General features: G+C 40.3%; 1 long non-coding RNA gene across 1 annotated transcript in view; it reads left to right on the top strand.

Moving 5' to 3' along the window:
* The first annotated feature begins 368 nt into the window (after positions 1 to 368).
* Positions 369 to 20685, top strand: part of LOC135109408 (uncharacterized) — a 45528-nt gene continuing 25211 nt past the window's right edge. The window contains exon 1 of the long non-coding RNA XR_010272695.1: positions 369 to 439. This is a non-coding gene — a long non-coding RNA (uncharacterized LOC135109408). The remainder of the gene's footprint in view (positions 440 to 20685) is intronic.

The following is a 20685-nucleotide window of genomic DNA, read 5'->3' as shown; positions in this document are numbered from 1 at the left end:
AGGGATGCTCTGGATAGTAATGAGGATTCCTAGAAATAAAAAAGGTCTCTCTCTCTCTCTCTCTCTCTCTCTCTCTCTCTCTCTCTCTCTCTCTCTCTCTCTCTCTCTCTCTCTCTCTCTCTCTCTCTCTCTCTCTCTCTCTCTCTCTCTCTCTCCTGCAGCAGTATGCAAGCAAATACCTGAAGGCGAAGTGTATTTTTAACACACACACACACACACACACACACACACACACACACACACAAATTGGATCGTACATTATCTTACCCCAAATAACTGATAAATTTAAGTTTGATAACATTATGAAGTTCTTCTTTTATCTCAAGTAAAATACAGTGTTTTTTTTTTTTCTCTCTCCTATTTTCAGGGCGACACCAGGGACCTGTGTGGCTTCCAGTGAGGAGGGTCATCATTGTTCCTCCTCTTGGCAGTCTCTCGTGTGAGTAAAGGTTATTTATTATTTATCTGCTTATTTTGATTTTTTTTTTCCGTTTTCTTTTATAGGAGAGACAATTGGTACATCTTCTTTCCCTGATTTCTTTCTTAGCGGGTCATGTTTTTTTTTTTTTTCCTGAATTTGTGTTTCTTTGATATTTTTCTTCCCTTGTGCATGAAAATAAAATGTATGTCCATCATTATTTCCATTATTGTTATTCTCACTTCCATCATCATTATTATTTCATGGTTCACTCTTCATTTTCATTATTTCCATCATCTTTAATTCCATATTTCATTACTTCCATTTATTATCAGTTCTATTTTATTATTTTGACTTTTTTTTCTATCTAATATTTCCTTGCATTTACACTACAAAATGCAGTGTAAGAGCTTGTCGCTTCTATTCATTATTCCCTTTATGCAATCATTTTAACATTCAGTCTTATAATTTCATGTACTTTGACTACAAATGTAAGAAATGTAAGAATCTCAAAGAAATCCTACCCAGGCTATATCCATGTCAGAGAATAAGAGTGGCGTTTCAAGGTATCCATTGCCCTATAGGACACACCAGGAAGCCTTCCGATGCCTCCTCTCTACACACTGCAAGGGGCCGTTTGTTCCCAGCACTGCCACACCGACTTGACTTGTGTGTGCTGACCCTTGTCCGTCTCACCTCCGTCCAAGAATGTTGTCTCTAGTGTCAGGGTTTTTAGGTGTCTATCACAGTTGTATGTTTCTCTCTCTCTCTCCTCTCTCTCTCTCTCTCTCTCTCTCTCTCTCTCTCTCTCTCTCTCTCTCTCTCTCTCTCGGAACTGTAACGTAAATACACTGACAAAAAAAAGCCACCTATTTACTTCAAAAAATAAAATAAAAAATAAAAATAAAGGTAAGGTGACAGTCCCGAATTCTTAAAAACAGTTTAGTTCTTGACATCGGGACTCTTGAAAAGCAGAGTTTATATTATATATATATATATATATATATATATATATATATATATATATATATATATATATATATATATATATATATATATATATATATATATATATATATATATATATATATATATATATATATATATATATATATATATATATATATATATATATATATATATATATATATATGAGTATTCCCCTGACCTTCCCTCTCCCTCATCCCTCTTTGTCATTTTTTTTATTCGTTTTACTTTTCTCACTCTTCACTTATCCACTCTCCCACACCTCTTTTTTCATTTCCACTTCCCCCTCTTCTCTCTCTCTCTCTCTCTCTCTCTCTCTCTCTCTCTCTCTCTCTCTCTCTCTCTCTCTCTCTCTCTCTCTCTCTCTCTCTCGCTCTCGCTCTCACTATCTTTCCCTCGCCTGCCTTCCCCTCTTCCCACCTAACTGTTGTTTATAGTAACCCGACTGAATGAATGCTTCCCAGTTTGGCTTGGGGCGGTGTGTGTGGGCGGCGGGGTCACCACTCCCTCCGCCCGTGCTGATGGTGATAAGTGGTGCTGGCAGAGGGAAGGTGGCGCTGGTGGAGGTGGAGGCTGCCAGGTGAAGATGGTGAATGACGGGTCGCTGACAGGGCTGTGGTGGTGGTGGATTACAGTGGAGAGAGAAGTGGTGATGGAATGTTTGGGCTGGTGGAGGTGGATGGATTGTCTGTGTGTGTGAGAAGAGTTGTAAATTGGGAGTTTGTGCTGTCCCCTTCTTGGAGAGAGAGAGAGAGAGAGAGAAAGAGAGAGTCTTAAGATGCTTGATAAATAAATAAATGTTTGATCTACCTTCATGGATCTAGAGAAAATACATGAAGTAACTGATAGTGAAATAATAATAGCAATAATAATACAAGCCATTATCATGAAAATTGTTAGCAGACAACTTTCTTCATAATCTTTCGTGGGGTAAGATTTTTCTGTATTTTTGTCTCAACTTTTAATATCTTCACAATTTCCGCCTTTGAGAATGATTAAATTTTTGCTCCCTGCATAATATAAATTCTTCCTTTGATGTATCTTGAGATCATGGTTCTATTTACCTTTACTAATATTTGTTTATATCACATCTGCTATTTCCTTCTCTTTTCTTTTTATATATATATATTTTTTTTTTTTCAGTTAGACTATTTAATTTGTTTTCTTAGCCTCATATTTAACGGACCTAGCTTGCATGTTTCTTGTATACCATTTGCCAGCCTCCATGCTCAAGAACTTCCTGTAGGGTGTAAGTTAGTGAGCATCAAATAATGTACGTACTTTTAGGAAGAGAATTGCTGAAGTCTTGTTATCAGGAAAGTAAATGTGTCCTCTAAACCACATATCTATCTGGTCTAACCCACATGTTCCTTGTATACCATTCCTCTATCATTTGCCAGCCTCCACGTTGAACTTCCTATGAGGTGTATGTTAGTGTGCATCAAATAATGTACATAAGTAGAGAATCACTAAAATCTTCTTATTAAACTACCTATTTTGTCATCGGAGGAGCGCTTCCGTAACTATTCCGTCGAAAGATAATATCACCTGGTTCTAAGTATTCCAATAATATCGCCTGCCTCTTGCATTACCTGTGTTAAATTTTTCCCTGTCCATTTTGAGAGTTGTGGAAATTTCTCTATTCAGGACATTGAACAACACGAACACTGCCATTTTTTACAAATTGGTATATTACAATTTGAGTTCATGTTATAGTAAGTGTAGAATACCAGGAAGACTCAAGGGAAATTGTCTGTATTTTAACGCTGATAGCGACATTTTTATAGTTGAATATGATTTGATTGCATGGCACAAAGTAATACGAGTAAATGCAGCATGCCAGTAAGGCTTAAGAAAAGTGCCTCTATTTTAACACAGATAGTGACCTTTCAATAGAGCATGTGTGATTTGATTGCACGTTACAGAGTAGCAAATGCATCACGCCAGGAAGGCTCAAGAAAGGTGCTCTATATTTTAACACAGAAACCGTGAAATATCGCAGAGTAACGGATGAACACCGGATGTGCTCGTGAGCAGAAAAAAATGTAGATGAATTTTCGCCCAGACTTTAGTGAGGCCTTTTTTCACCCTTCCTGCTCCTCCCCTCCCCCACTCTTCCCTGCCTTTCCACCCTCTCCCTCTCCCTCCACCCCACCGTTGCCTCAGCCCGCCAGCAAAACGTTATTTTCTGACTTATAACTTGCCATAAAATACCCTGAAGCATTTCTCCGGGAAGAGCCTGGAGATGAAAAATACGATTCTTTCTATTGATTCCTTGATAAATATATAGGATCGAGTCAGAATATACGACATGTACTGATATTTCCAACATTTAGTCTTTTTCAACCTTCACGTAGCAAGGCAGCAGATCAGGAACCCCACGGCAGCAGGTGAGGACTCGAGGGGTGTGCAGGCAAAAGCAAGCCACTGATATTCTCAAGCTCACTACTGTTACGGAATGCAAGGGAACCACCATTACAGTGTGCATTCAACAGTCATGCATGCCTGACCAGTTTGACGGGAGCCCAAGCAGGAACGGGGACAGGTATGAGGGCTTAGTAAACTTGCTTTGGGGAAAACTGGATGTCGTCTTGCCTTCCTTGCCCAACCTCCCCTTCCCCCTTGATGTGCCATGTGGAAGCAAAGCACTCAGAGCTACTTGTCTGCCTGCTGGTCTGCTTGCTGGTCTACTTGCTGGTCTGCTGGCTTGCATATACGATGGGGTGGAGGAAAGACCGTTTGTGTTATCCTGTTGTATTATCAGAGTTCAGTCTTGTGGTTGTATACTGGATGCTTCAAGAACGTGGAAATGTATCAGGATTTTACTATTTTCACAAGGACTTCAAAGTAGCAAAAGGGAAAGATGTAGGAGCAGTTATTCACTTATAAATTATTATCATTTAGTGTAAAGAAAGAGGTGAAGAAAGAAGTGTGTTTACAAATCAGTGTTGAGAGATTTTTTTTCTTTTTTTTATATATATATATATAAGTAAAGACATAATTCAGAATATTATCTCGACATTCTTAAGACTAGTACTTAAATATTATGATTTTTTTTTGTTGGTTTGTATTCAGAAACGGTAGTAGTAGTAGTAGTAGTAGTAGTAGTAGTAGTAGTAGTAGTAGTAGTAGTAGTAGTAGTAGATATATAGTCTTCAGGAAAAAGTGTTGTTTTTTTTCTCTCTCCCTGGATGTGTGGAAGCAAAATTGGTCCGGAATACACTTGTGAAACACCATCGGTTAGTAAATTTTCCCTGATAGAGAAAGAGAAGCGATAGCAACATCATCAGAAATATTGAAATACCAATCGTTGCTTGCATCAAAATTAATAGCAACATCAAAATTTGACTTGAGCAATTCGTTCACTGCCACCACCACAATCACCACCACCACCACCACCACCACCACCACTATCACTACCACTACTACTACTACTATTACTACTACTACTACTACTACAACAATAACTACTACTACATCTACTGCCACCCACTACAAATAAAATAATGATAAAAAAAACATCATAAAAGGAGAAAAAAATGAAGAGAAAACTGATGATAACAATAGCTACTACTACTACTACTATTACTACTACTACTACTACTACTACTACTACTACTACAACTACTACTACATGAATGGCAAAAGGAACACCAACAGTAGTAGCAGCATGAACAAGAACAACAAGAATACCACCACCACCGCCACCACCACCAGCACACCACTACGGTCATTCACAGCAGCAGTAACAAAAACAACAACTCGTCTTAAAATGCCTCTTCCCTCCCCTCTGTGAATCAAGTCTTTTTTGTGGCCTTGACCTTTGTCTATGTTACTTTTTTTTTCGTTTAATCTCCCCTTCCTGGTATTTTACTTCAACCCTCTCTCTCTCTCTCTCTCTCTCTCTCTCTCTCTCTCTCTCTCTCTCTCTCTCTCTCTCTCTCTCTCTCTCTCTCTCTCTCTCTCTCTCTCTCTCTCTCTCTCTCTCTCTCTCTCTCTCTCTCTCTCTCTTTCTGTGTGTGTGTGTGTGTTAGTTTGTCTGTTTGGTACATCTCTCTACTTCTGTTTCTGGTTACTTTTCCGTTTGTGTCTGTCCCCGTGCCTTCGCGTCTCTCTCTCTCTCTCTCTCTCTCTCTCTCTCTCTCTCTCTCTCTCTCTCTCTCTCTCTCTCTCTCTCTCTCTCTCACACACACACACACACACACACACACACACACACACACACACACACACACACACACACACACACACACACACACACACACACACACTTACATACATACATACACACTATATTAATTTCCAAATGCAAGTGACAGAGTGACGCAAGCAGACAGCATCCACTGGGGAGTTTCTTGATTTGTAAGCCATTAGTAACATCAGCAATTGATATAATCTTTCCCTTCTGGGGTGCTGTATTGCCCCATGTACCGCTCCCTTTACTGGAAATACTGTATACCACACAACCATCATTTTATTTCTGTTTTGAATTCAGATGCCCTTTTTTAATTTCGTATGTTGAACATGTTTATTATTTTATCGTTCTTTTTCTTTTTTTCTGTTTGTTACTTGGGTATTGTCTTGATGAAAGGTTAGGCATTTTTCTTTTTTGTGCCTTTTATATAAGAACGTTGTTACATATTTATTTTTCATTTGGCTTCGTGTAATAGGGTAATTTTCTTCTTTTTCTTCTTCTTCGTCTTCTTCTCCTTTTGTCGGCCATAACATGTTAACTTTTACCAACGTCCTCGGCCTTCTGTGCCTTCCTCCGTCAAACCTAACACATGCATGCCTTCTTTCACTGCATCCCTTAACCTTCGCATATAATAAGATAATAAATACTACCATTAATTTTCTAGATATTGGAATTCTTTATGTCTTCTATACTATTACTTCTTTCATTCACTTCTTTTTCTAATAATTAATGTACAAGTCTGGTAAGATAATGTTATTCTCACCAACTTCTCTTACCATAAGGATCCTCTCTCTCTCGTGTGTGTGTGTGTGTGTGTGTGTGTGCGTGGAGAGAGGAAGGAAGGTGTCACGGTCATCAGTGTATTTTGAAGGTGAAAGGTTGATGATGATTAATTTTGTTATGATGCAAAGGAAATACCTTGACTGATCTCCCAGTGATAAGTATCTTCATGTATACATTAAGTCACACCCTTATTTTCATTACGCCTGATTATTACTTTTTTTTTTTGGATAATTTGTTACTTTCCCCGCCTCCCTCTCACTTACCGCATTATGTCTTTAGGGGCGGGGGGAAGCATTTGAATATATAAACGTATAAACTATGGTGAATTTGGCTTGTAATCCGTGCGAAAAAAAAGTCTATAGGCATACACGAAGGCTGGAGGGGAGGTGAGTGTGTGGCGCCCTGTTCCGGTCACAATTATCGTGGCGAACAGTTCCGCAAAAGCCACATTTATTAATATCCCTCAGCACACGTCCCTCGCCCACGTAATGGCGGGTCGTCCATGGCGGCGAGGCGATGCAGTATACTTCATTAACAAGGCTTGCAGCTTAACGCGTCCATACATGCAGGCCAGCCACCACCACCACCACCACCACCACCACCACCACCACAGCCACAGTCACTCTCCCTCCACATGTATATACCGGTGTGGGTTACGCGGTGCTTCCCCATCAACTGTTTTCTTCCTGCCTGCGACCGAATAATAAAAGTTTGGTGTTTTAGTCTTGTGTTTAGTAATAATCTTCTTACTTTTGTGGGGTATTACGTTTCGTTACGTGGTGAATGTATTTTCGGTCAGTGTTTTGGCGTGTAAACATCATCTCATTTCCGATTTATCTTGTCCGTGTGGGGAAAATGTTTACGTTTTCCGATTTTTCGTTCGATTGGTTTCCTTCTTCTCTTTTCTTTTCTAACGTTGGAAAGGTAAAAGTTTTAAGTAACGTAGCTTATTTGGTAGCATTATTTCTGTTATGATAGTGGAGTTTCAGATATTGTGGCCTTTATCACAAGTGGATTTGTTTCTCGTCCACTCATTATGTTTCTCGTATGACTATTAGAGTATTGCTTGAGAGAACATTTGTTTCACCAGCTACCGTATCTCAGTTTTCCCACCTCTCAAGATTCCTCACAGCTTAGCACGCCGCATCCCTGGCAGGATCCCTTCCCCTGCAGCATCTCGGGTCCGGATAAGTGTGTGGCTCCACTCCGCTGGGCCGAAGTTATCCTGCATCCCTAAGCGCTCACAACCTTGGGATAATCCTCAACAGACCGATATTGCAGCCTTGACCTAGCGAGATTCAAGACAAAACAAGATTATCGCTCATTCCTTCGTTTTTTCCTCATTGGTCTTTCTTTGTCGTCTTTGTTTAATCAAGAACCTCCCTTGGAATTAGTAGTAAATACAACAAGTAAGGCGAGAACGCATCGACGAGGCCTAAAGCGAGGCGGTGTGAGGAGAGGTGAAGACGAATGGGATCAGACGGAGGCCAGTGAATTCCTAGCTAGAATCCCCGAAGTCCATTTCCATTTCCCGAAGACCGACGGCCATTAATGTGGGACGGACCAGTAATTATACGGATTTTAGAGCAGTGCCTTCAACATTCTCCCGGGGCGGAAGCTGGGATCAGGCCGCGATGGGAATTATCGGAACGATGATTGAGGGGCCTCAGTGTACCTCCCGCGACGACCTGTGGCCCCCTGGCGGGTTCATAAGGTCACGCTTAGGGTTCCGAGGTATTCAGATGAGGATGTGCTCTTGCGTTCAGTGTGATGTGGAGGCGATGAAAGCTAGTGTGAGTAGATGTTATAAGTGTGAGTTGGTTATGCTGTAGTTGCTTCTCAGTCATATATTGTACTAAGTCATAATGGTAATTGTTGTATAAAGATCCTGACTCATAATTATAGTGGTGATGAAATGGTTATATGATGATTTTTTTTTTTTTCTGGTACATGTTGGTTACATCATCATCTGGTAATACGTTAATTTGAAGTGTAATATGTGATTTTTTTTTTCGGTTTATTATATATATTACATTAAACATTTTTGTCAGGATTGTCAGAGGATCTTGATGGAAGTTGGAATGATATCCCGCACACCACTCAGCATACTAATATTATTCGGTAACTTTAAACTCTAGCATATCTATGAACTTTTTTTTTTCAACACTATCGATACATCCTATAGGTGAAAACATAACATAAAGCTTGTATACAAAGATTACTCATTAAATTCTTATATATCCATGCCTTCTAGATGCAAGCTATCCTGTGCTTACCAAGACTTCGAAAAGCAAAGTAGATACATAAAAACTTCTTCCTTAATTTGAATATCACTAGACTTCACTGCCTTTAAATAAAACTACAGATACTAGAGACTTAAATTTCTTGACCACTCCTTTTACTATCACTGGTATCCTTCGAAATCACACTCAAAACCGACACCAGGAAATTTTATTAAGCTTAAGAAGTCACAGTAATTATTGAATTAGCATATAGTCCTACACTTTCCTCGCTCTTGTTACTGGTGAGGGCGAGAACACCAGAACCCTTTGCTTGGCTCCAGAATATTGTCTTAGAACGGAGGAACACAAGAAGCAGAATTAACCCTCCCAGTATGGTAATGGCCAGGCGGAGAGTGATCAATGCAATCACTCACACAAGATTGGGGAGGAAATGGTGCCAGGAAGTGAGCTGCCGTGCCGCCCTGTCCCCCTTCAGGCACTCCCTTCCCTCCTTCCTTCCCTCATCCTCTGCACACCACCCACTCACCCACTCACCCACAGCCACAGCCTCCATCTCGCAAGGTATTTGATTCACGGGCGTCTAAAGAGTAAAAGCGAGAAAGTTATAAAGGTGAATGTAAGGAAGTAAAGGAAAGAGAGAAAGAGAGGTAGGAAAAACTGGTGAAAACTGCACACACACACACACACACACACACACACACACACACACACACACGTATCCTCATGAAAATGAAGTAAAAATAAGCTAATCTACTAAAACTGTCACTTACATTTGATACATATATTATTTCTTCCCCTTCATTGTGCAGGAAACGAAGGAAGAGGGTTCATGAAGACTTTTTTTTTATCTTTTATTCTTTCCTCCTCTTTTCTCTTTTTTTCCCAACGTCTCCCTCCCTGCAGTCGGGTCACAGCATCCAATTAGCAGGTCAGGGAGTGGGGAAAATGTTCTTAGTTTTACGGAAGTGCGAATTAACTCCTCTTGAGGGGAAGGGGAGGAAAAACAGTACCGGAGCTCTTGTCACTTTGGAAGATACATGCTTTGTGTCCTGCACCTTTCCGTTTCTGGTGTTGCTCTCCCTTTGTTTTCTTTATTTTTAGGAAGGGTTTACTGTTTTATTTTTTATCTTTTTCTGGTTTTCATTTTATTGATTTGTGTTTTTTTTTTTTTTTTATTCTTTGGGGTATCACTTTTTTTTCCTTTTTCTTTTATATTCCTGTTTTTTTATTGATTTTTCTATTATTTTTGTATGATGAACTATATTTTATTTATTTATTTTTGTTCTTATTATTATATATTATTTCTTGCTTTTTTAGGTGTGTAGTTAATTTACTTCATCTTATATTCAATTTCCTATAACCTTATATTTTCTTTTTAGCAGGAATACTGCGATTTTTTAATTACTCTTACTATGGTATGAATGTGCTGAGTTAAAAGTGAGAGAGAGAGAGAGAGAGAGAGAGAGAGAGAGAGAGAGAGAGAGAGAGAGAGAGAGAGAGAGAGAGAGAGAGAGAAGGAAAGAAAATTAAGTTTACACACTATAAAGTTTTTTTTTTTAGTTACAAACGTCATTTACATTTATGTTTTGTAATCATTAATCACTAACTACGTATTAAACATCATCATTATATTCAAGAAAATTAAAAGCAAAATATATCATTTGCATATGCTTATTATTCTTGTTTTCCTCCCTGTTCTCTTCCTTTTTTTTTTCCTTTTTTTTTGAGATACTAATTTTTATTCATCTGTGTCTTGCAAATATACCCATTAGTCACTCCACATACATATATATCTACCTCTCTACCTCTCTCTCTTTTTCTCTCTCTTGCTCTTTTTTTTATGAAACGATGGGGGGGGGAGACAATTTTCAGGCGCTGACAAGCTTTAATAATAGACCAGAAAGAATCCGAAGGAAGGAACATGACAACAGAGCAACGAAGCGCGCGAAATTTGAAATGTTCTGATAAATAAACAAGCCAATGAATTACTGATAGAGAAAAAAAAAAAAGTGTATGGCGGAGAAATGTTACAGACAGCAAGTGAAAGGAGAACGAGGGAAAAGAACACATGGAAAGAGGGAGTGTAAGAGGTAGGGGGAGCCTGGAAAAATGCAGTAGGAAAGGGTTCACGTGAAAGGAAAGAGATGGTGCTGTGCTGTACTTTTGATGGGATGTGTTGTGATGTTAGTGATTGTAGTAATGATGGTGCCGATGATGATAATAATGACAGTAGTGGCATGAGTGGTGATTGTAGTAGTAGTAGTAGTAGTACTGGTGATGGTGGTGGTGGTGGTGGCGATGGTAGCAAAAGTTATTAACAGTTGCAATGATAATGATAATAATAGTAATAATAATAATAATAATAATAATAATAATAATAATAATAATAATAATAACTTTCACCCCTCACGTCAGGCAAACTACAATCCATAAATTGACAAATATATGTATAAATATTATAAGATTTTATGGAAAAAAATATGCTTTTTCCCTAGTTTCAAAAGGATTTATTATTATTATTATTATTATTATTATTATTATTATTTTTATTATTATTATTATTATTATTATTATTATTATCATTATTATTATTATTATTATTATTATTATTATTATTATTATTATTATTATTATTATTATTATTATTATTATTATTACTAATGCTACTATCTAAAAATAATGTTTAAGAGGATAGATGGACAGACAGTCAGGCAGCTACATACATGTGAACATAATAAGATCGATAGTCATGGGTGGGCAGATGGATATGTAAATAGGTGGATAAATATATAGAAAGATACATACATAAATAGATAGATAGATGGATAGACAGACAGATAGACAGAAAGATAGATAGATATAGGTTGATAAATAGACAGATTTAGCATGCACTATTTCATCACTTCATCAATCGCATTCGTGTCAGTGAGTGTGCCTGGCCAGTGCGTGCAGGGCGGTATTGGTGAGACGCGAAGATGTCACCACATCCATTACAGCGAGCGTCCCTCCTGAAGGCGCGCCCTGCCGCCCCGACGCCTCGCTCCCAAAGTGGACTTGACGTAATAAGAATGTATGATGCCTCAGCCTCCGCCGGGACCCCGAGGCGCCCCCAGCGGAGGTCCTGTTCATTTATCCGAGTTACGAAAACATGGAATTTTAAGTGCACATGAGAGAGGAAAAGTTGCAAAATATTTTCTGCTGCAAATCGCATCTGCTTGTACCTGTCAGGGCGGCGCGTGTGAGGACAACCCGCGCACTCGGAGAGGTTACCAAGGTCAGGCTTTGCTGGGGATTTTCGCCGCAAAAGTCGAGTCGCAGCTTTGTGTTGGGTCGAAATAATGTACATGAGGACGAAGCAAATTGTTGGTGTCCCTCCCGCATGACGCCCGCACGTCCTGCATCTCTAGGGGAGAGTGAGCAGGATTATTTATTTACTTTCCTTGTCTACGGCTGGCCTTAGCGAGTACTGGGTCTGTCAAGCCCTCCATCAGGTGTTGTGTTTAGCTGGCGGCTGCTCGTGTCACCCCTTCCAGCCTCATTGCCCCTACACATCTTTGGTCTTAATTAACTCTTTCACTAATATTTGGCACATCGTTCCTTAATCCTTAACTATTCTGAGACATTTCTTCTATATACAGTCACTTCCAAACTGGTTAGGAACTGCAAAATTCATTCTTTATGTCCCCTTCTTTCTGGCAGCTACTTCTTTCTCCTTGATTAACTCTTTCTCTGCTACTTAGCACATCGTTCCTTAATCACTAACCACTCTGAGACAATCCTACTTCTACAGCCACCTCCAAACATTATTCTGGCTAAAGACAGCAAAATCTCTTCTTTTTATTCTTTTCTTTCTTGCAGATGCTTATAAATATTTCATACTTTACTTTCAGTGCTGTGAAGTGCTGCATATCGCCTCCATTACTCTCTCACTTTCTCAGACCTCTAAGAAAATCACAGGAACAGAATAGTGACAAAGCCTATATAGATGACTAGACCTGAAGAAGGATTATAACTATTAGGACTACTTAACCATCGCCTCCATTAACCAGTCACCTTCTTGACCATCTAAGAAATCCCTGGAACAGAATAATGACTCACGTCCTCTGTAGATGACGAGTTCTGATGGAAATAAAGGACTGTTTAGTACTACTTCAGGTTATAAACTTCCCTGTTTCTTCTGCCCAAGCTTATAATTATGATCTAGTGCAAGTTTAGGGTGTAGATTTTTTAAGTACATCAAGAGCGAAAGGGATGGTCAAGTGGTGCAAAGCCTTTACTGACTGTAGCTTTACTTCTGTTCAGTAAGGTAATGTAGGGTTACTCACACAGCAGGTGTCAAATATTCGCATTATAAGACGCTCCCGGCTCTCACTACAACATTTTCTCAGATCACAGGTGATAAATTAGGTTTCCTTGGACTTCTTTTTTTCCTACTAATGATGCAGAATTCTTATTGAATTATCACTTCTTTCCTGCTTATGTATTTCCCCTATGCCCTAAAATTTTTCAAGAGGAAGGTTTAAAGGCATTTCTCTCCTGTAATTTTGAATGATAATTTTATTTCAACTCCTTAGGATTGGCAATCATCGATGGGGGCTTTTTTTTTTTCTATCTTTTTTGCAGCCCTTCGCCTTAGTCCCTATTACATAAAGCAACTCCTTTCAAAACCCAGATGTCTTCCATTACAGCCTGCAGAATTAAGCTTAGAATAAGGGCAAAAGTATCACCAGCATGCATTAGTTCAGCATCGTCAACCGTTCTGCAGAAGGTGAAATTAACTCTCAGGATAAAAAAGTAGAAAAAAAAAACAAGTATCTTCCTTTTGCAGATTATGGAAGGTAGTTGAAGTAAGACGTGAAAACTTTTGACCCTTTCACTGCAATAGGAAACGATTCACAGTGCTAAGAACAATGCATATAATCTTTTTGAGCACGTACAATAAAGAAGGGAATAAAAATAATAGATTTTGCAATTTCAAGTCCGAATAATGCTTGGAGAAGAACATTTTTGCCCCAGAGTGGTTAGTCACTGAAGAAGAATGTGCCAAATAGCAGTAAAAAAGGTTAAGAGTACGGTACCAAAAGTGTCATTAGCATACATAAGTTTAGCATCGTCACCAGTCCTGCAGCAAGTCAAACTAACGCTTCCGAAAAATGCTGCAGGGGATCGACACTCGGCACATAATTAGCTTGAAGGAAGTATGTGTGTGTTAAGATAATTTTATGAAATGGTATCACACTAGTATTCATTTATTTATATATTCATCCATTTATTCTTCGTGACAGCGCAATATGACCTCGTTGTTGTGGCAGAAAAAAAGAAATGTACCAAACAATTAGTCAATGAGTGTTTTCTATACAGTCCGTCGTTTAATATTCAGAGGTGAAGATAACCTACGTAGATGTAAAAGTATTCAATCAGGTAATATCAAAAGTAAAACTTGTGCTGTGAAAGTGAAAGCTGCGTTGCGACAAACGAGTAAATGCACACTTGGGTCTCAGTCTCTCGCTTCTCTCGTATTTTCAAAAAGCTGCGAACAACAATTTCTAAACTGAAGACAAAACTATGAAAAATAAAAGAAAATATAGAGCAAACTAAGCACAAGTATTTCAAGAGACACACCTTGAAGCACCTCTTGCCTAATCCTGTCTTTCAAACTGACCTAGAACTGAAGATAACAGCATCAGTATTACCACCTCATCATTGCGGAAACTATATTACAACTCAGTATCAGCAAATGTAGATAGAAAGCAAATGTTCCTCTTTCATTCTTTTTTTTTATTTTTTCTCCTACACTTTAATATGTTTTCACGTTGTATTCTCTCTCTGGACGGATAAATAAAAATAAATCCAGTTATTTACACGTGTGCTTCAGGATCGTGAGGATCGTGAAAATTATATTTGCTGCTTGTATGGACTGAAGCAAGGAAGGCAAGGTAAAGGAAGGTGAACTTTATAGAAACTAGAAATTTTAACATGTTGGGTAAAAATAAGAATAAAAAAATATGGAGAAAGAATAGATGTGTGTGTGTGTGTGTGTGTGTGTGTGTGTGTGTGTGTGTGTGTGTGTGTGTGTGTGTGTGTGTGTGTGTGTGTGTGTGTGTGTGTGTGTTATCGCTTCATATTTCCCATTACATCATTATATTAATTTGGTCATTCACTCACATTCACATTGCCATCATTACAGTTACTGGCTGAGCATGTGATAATGGCGCCGTATAAACAGAGAGAGAGAGAGAGAGAGAGAGAGAGAGAGAGAGAGAGAGAGAGAGAGAGAGAGAGAGAGAGAGAGAGAGAGAGAGATTATGAAATTACAAGACAATATATGCTTTATTTCTTATTCTTTTTCAATTACGATTATTCAGTATCTAGGCTGAGAAGATTTGAGGAAATCATCTGCACTAGATGTAAGTGTGTTTTGCTGTGCTTGGCTGTGCTGGGCTTTTTTTTTTAACATGTTTCTGCTGTTCACGGGCTTTTGGCTGTCTCTTCTTCCTCAGCCTATCTTTTGTTCATGTGAGTTGTCTTGCTGTACTGGTCTGAAATGTAAGTCAGTAAGGATTTAGGATTGTTCTATTCCTCTGTGCATGGCTGTTTTAAGAATAATTCTGCTCTTCAGTTCTGTATTGTGCTGGTATAAAATATACTGGATAGCAAGAATATAAGTTGTTTTGTTCCTATGTTCTGGACTGTTCAGGTATCATTCTGCTATTCTGTGCTGTGCTGTACTTGTATGAAATGTATTGGACAACAAGAACGAAGGCTGCTTCTTTGCTGTGCTGTGATGTGCAGGTATGAAGTTTAACAAGAATGGATGCTGCTTCGTCCCGCTCTTTTAAAATGTTTTAAGTATGATTTTATTATTCTGTTCTATGCTGTCCTCTGCTGGTACTGTTCTGTGCCACTATTCTGGGATAAGTATCATTCTGCTACTTTGTGCTGTGCTGGTTTGAAATGTACACATAAGTAAAGACACAAGAGTATACTATACAATGCTGCTCTGGGTCAGAATAGCGAGAAGTCTGGCCTGAGCTTCCCTCCCTACACTTCAGCTCTGGACAGTCTGGCGCCGCTAAGGAGAGGCAGCACGTCCATGGAGCGAGCGAGAATTACGGTGACGTGCTCTAAGGAGGGCGATGAGGCTGGCGGGCTGGCGGGAGGCGGGCGAGGAGGGGACGTGGGTGAGAGGAGAGAGAGAGAGAGAGAGAGAGAGTGTCCGGTGTATCCTGCATTCAAGGGCGATGTGATATTAATTCAAGTCGAAATTATTGTCTATCGTCGATTACACGTGAGCTGTTCCTCCCCTGCGGCAGCGCCCTGGGGGAGAGGGAGGAGAGAGGGAGAGTGAGGTGTTCCGGGAATTCTGAACAGCGATGCTCTCCCCGCCGAGTGGTACATTATAGCACGCCGCTCAGGGATGCGTCAATACACCGCCGCCCGCCACAAAGGACTGCCGCCACGCATACAAAGGATCTAACAAGCGGCATCCTGCAGGAGACTGATTCCGATTTACTGCTAAAGGAAAAGATAAGACAGAAAAACATGCTAAACGTCATTCTACAGAGCCCTACAGGAGACTGGGATTTTTATTTACTGCTCTGGCAAAAAAAACAAAAGGAAACATGCTCGAAAATCCCTGTTCTACACTCCTTCAGTCCCTCTCCCTTTGAAAATACTGTCCCCCAGCGCCCCCTTGAAGTAAGACAGGTGCGCTATGGCCCCCACAGTTCTCCCTCGCAGTTCAGGGTCACCTAGGTACGCTTCAGGAGTCCCCGGTAGCAGTGTACTCTCCCCCCAGTCTCCAATTCTGTAGCTTTATGTTTTTTAGTGTTGCATCTCTATATGTATGTTAGGTGCTCTCTCTCTCTCTCTCTCTCTCTCTCTCTCTCTCTCTCTCTCTCTCTCTCTCTCTCTCTCTCTCTCTCTCTCTCTCTCTCTCTCTCTCTCTCTCTCTCTCTCTCTCTCTGTATGACGTGTGTATGTAAGGTATTTCCCGCACAGCCAGGTGGACTAATCGATAAGCAGGTGTATACACGCATATGTCGCCATTTAGGTAGTCTGGTGAGTAATGTGCAGGACAAATAGATGCGTATATTATGTGCGTGATGTGTGGCATTTTCGTGTTTTTATATATTAATTGGTCCTGTTGACTTCATGAGAGGGGCGTGTTGTCATATCTCTCTCTGTACATCAATTATCCCTGAAGCTTTGGTAATTACAAATGTCAGTATCTTTTAAGTCATTACCACGGCTACGCGATATAAGCACCTTACCTCATCTCGTGTCCTCCGTGATGAAAGGCCCTCCCCCCGAGAAAAAAAATTGCCGCACAAGTTTAGATAGCATCTGTGTTTCGTAATATGAAAGTGGATTTCGTACCTACAAACTATATTTTTGCTAATGTAAACACTAATTTAACTCCATGGTCTGATGCGTTTGCCAATTTCCTACATTACAGGAGTTCACCTCGCACACGAACACACACCATGCACGCGCACACACACACACACACACACACACACACACACACACACACACACACACACACACACACACACACACACACACACACACACACACACACACACACACACACACACACACACACACACACACACACACACACACACACACACACACACACACACACACACACACCACACTCGTGTTTGCAAGATACGCACATATATTCGTGCTTAACGTTGATAAAAATTCATTAACACACACACACACACACACACACACACACACACACACACACACACACACACACACACACACACACACACACACACACACACGGCAAGGTTATCAGCGTAGTTAAGTCAAGGCACACAAGACCTGAGCATTATCTTGGAGAGCCCGCGAGACCTCCACCAGGGAAATCTTTTTAATGCTGATCAGCGAACGTCCATCTTATCGATTCTCCAGTCTTAGCTGAGCCCGAGGCCATCATATTCCTTCGTGCCCTTCTCCCTTCCTCTCTCCTCCTCTCCTCTCGCTCCCTCAGCCTGCACACTCGGCGACGCCCCCCAGGCAGAGTCACCCACTGATATACCAACCAGCCAAGGGAGAGAGTGAATCCCACCGTGAAACAATAGTCGGCGTGCACCCCAGGGGCTCCGGTCAGCTCAGTAGTTTGATATGCAAATTATATGGTACCCTTGTGATGAGGGCCGAGCCTATTTGCGATGTCAACTGCATACGTGGTCATTAGATCTCCCGGCCCGTGCTGCAGCCTGGCCCTCTCATAACACACCCGGAATCAGACCTGCATTGTCGAGCTCAACTCCTTGGCTAAAAGGCCATTGTCCCTTGCAGCGTTGAATCTGCAGGAACTCTTGAATGACTACGGTGGTTTATTATTGTCATTGTCCTCCGTCTCAAGGGAGAGATAGCGACGCCGGCAAGTGGATGGTACAGGGCGCCATAAACGGGGCCGAGAACCAAGGAGGGTGACAGAGGGGAGCAAACGGAAAGAGGGGACGTTTGCTTTGGGGAATGAATGGGTGCCGAGGATGGGGATTGTGCGTGGGGAAGAGGCGGAGGAGATAGCAGAGGCGTTTCAGGAGTTGCAGAAAGGGGAGGAAGATGAGGAGGCCGGGGAGGAGGTGAGGGGAAGTGCCTCTGTTGGCTTGGCCGTGTGCAAGATAAGTGGGAGGGTGGACTATTATTGTCTCCTGTCGCGGATGGGGCTATGAATATCCTATACGACTTAAGGTTGAGGCGTCATCCGGCCTGCGTGGCGCCGCGGTGGTGTTGTCATGGGCGGCAGACACATAGGGGGGCATGTTGGCCGGAGATAAGACGCACACTGAAAAGAAATTATTATGATAGCGATGTGATAAGGCACTGTCCATTTTGAGACTGAACACACCGCTCCTGTCCCTATTCCAGACATACACACAGGAATTTAGTGTTTGTAAGGAGGCACGTATATAATGGCATAGTTGTGTAGTGTAGTTTTCCTAAGACCCTGGACAGGCCGGAGGGAGCAGTGGGAGCAGCTTCAGACACCGCTGCTCACTCCCGTTTCTCGCGTGCACCCAAGCGAGCAAGTTGACCCCGAGGCCCAACTTAGTGTATGGTTGGTGGACTTGGTTGACAACGTTGTCCGACTTAATTGGTTTTGACCGTAGCTCCCCTGCGAGACCCCGCCTGTGTTGTCCGCCACTCTGCTACTCCGACAAACTGGTTAACGTGGACATTCGGGGCCCCCAGGGTGAGGCGCGGCTGGGGCGTCGGAGCTGCTCGCTGGGACGTGGCCGAGGCTCTTACTAGTGAAGCGTGCCTGATGTCCTGCGAGGGTCGTGGTGATGAGAGGGCGGCTCGGGGCTTGCTTTGTCTTGCTGCTCGCCCTCTTGACGCTGGTGATCCTGCGGGGGGGGGCGCCGCAGGACTGCTGGCTGGGTTCACTGGACGAGTCTAACTCACGATTTGGCCAAATAATCAATCGGTTTACTGAAGAGATAATCTTGTTCCATGTACTGAAAAAAAAAAAAGAGAGAGAAAATACTTTTATATAATAGCTAAAGCTCGATATTATACGGTATACTGCAAAAAATACACATTAATACATTTTTCATAATATATCTTTCACATTTCAAGGTATCTGGATTAAGCAAGAAGGAAAGGAAAGGAAGAAATGCAAGTCAAATACAGTTCCGGCATATTAGCTCATTCCCCCCTAAAATATGGTCGCGGCATCTCAAGGTCACTCAGGTGAAGCTCGTTTTCGTTCAGGCTGCAAAACACAAGATACTAAAACCGCGCCGCTCTGGTATGAATCCATGGTGTGTGTGTGTGTGTGTGTGTGTGTGTGTGTGTGTGTTGTAGATGATGATGATAATAATAATAATAATAATAATAATAATAATAATAATAATAATAATAATACGAGTAATAATAATGATAATAATGATAATAATAATAGTAATAATAATAATAATAATAATGATAATAATGATGATGATAACAATTATTATTATTATAATATTTTAGCAGCATCTAACATTCCTACATCTAGCAACAAAAATAAAGTAAAAGAATGATAAACAGAGCATAGGTAAATAATAATAATAATAATAATAATAATAATAATAATAATAGTAATAATAATAATAATATCAACAATTACCTCTATTACTATTGATTAATGTACACACTTAGCTTCCTTTATTTTCTTCCTTTCCTCTAAAAGAACGTTTTACAAATATAATAAATGTCACCTCAGTCTTTTAAAAGTAACAAAAATTATCATTATCATTATTACCTGTCGCTCTCGGCTCGTATACCAGTCCCTCTCAAGTATTACGTTCCTCAGATCCCAATACCTTTTACATATCGAGAGTCAGGTCCCTTTTTTTTTAAGTTTTCTAGTTTTTTTTTTTTATAGCAATTGTTTTTCTTCCTTTTTTCCTGTCTTTTCACGTAAGATTATTTTATTTGTCCTCTTAGCTTCATATGATTTCTTTCTAATTTGATCGTTCTCTCTATTTCCATCAATAACATCTTTAGTAATCATTCTTACATTTCTTCGAATTTCCCTCTTTCTCTTCCTTCGAAATATTTACATTTTCTTCACTTTTAGCAAAACTTTTATCTTCCTAATCCGCATATTCCTTGTCTTTCTATCATTAATGTCATTACCGATCATTTCTAGCACTCAATATAGCTCTCCTCTCTCTTTCTCTCTCTCTCTTCCCTCGAAACATTTGCACCTTCTCTTCTAGCATACTTTTTTGTCCAAGCATTAAGTCTGCCTCACCTATAACAACCTCAGTACTAGATTAGTTCTTTGTTCGATCCATGTAAACTATACCATGAGATTCACTAGTTCACTGTGCCACAAGAGCTGTCTTTTACTTCGCTTGAGTTTATCACCACGAGTTGACTAATCCTAACTATTTTTCTGTTTGTGTTGGATTTGTTATTTATTCCTGGGATCATAAATGGCGTCTCACTGATTATACTTCTTTGTTTCCATCCTTCTTTTTCTTTTATTTAGATGGTGTATTAGTTTCCGCTTCCTCTATCTCCTCTGTTATCAAATGTGTCTC

Source organism: Scylla paramamosain, chromosome 18 (genome assembly GCF_035594125.1).
Source record: "Scylla paramamosain isolate STU-SP2022 chromosome 18, ASM3559412v1, whole genome shotgun sequence".
Taxonomy (NCBI): domain Eukaryota; kingdom Metazoa; phylum Arthropoda; class Malacostraca; order Decapoda; family Portunidae; genus Scylla; species Scylla paramamosain.
This window is presented reverse-complemented; position numbering and strand designations above follow the sequence as displayed.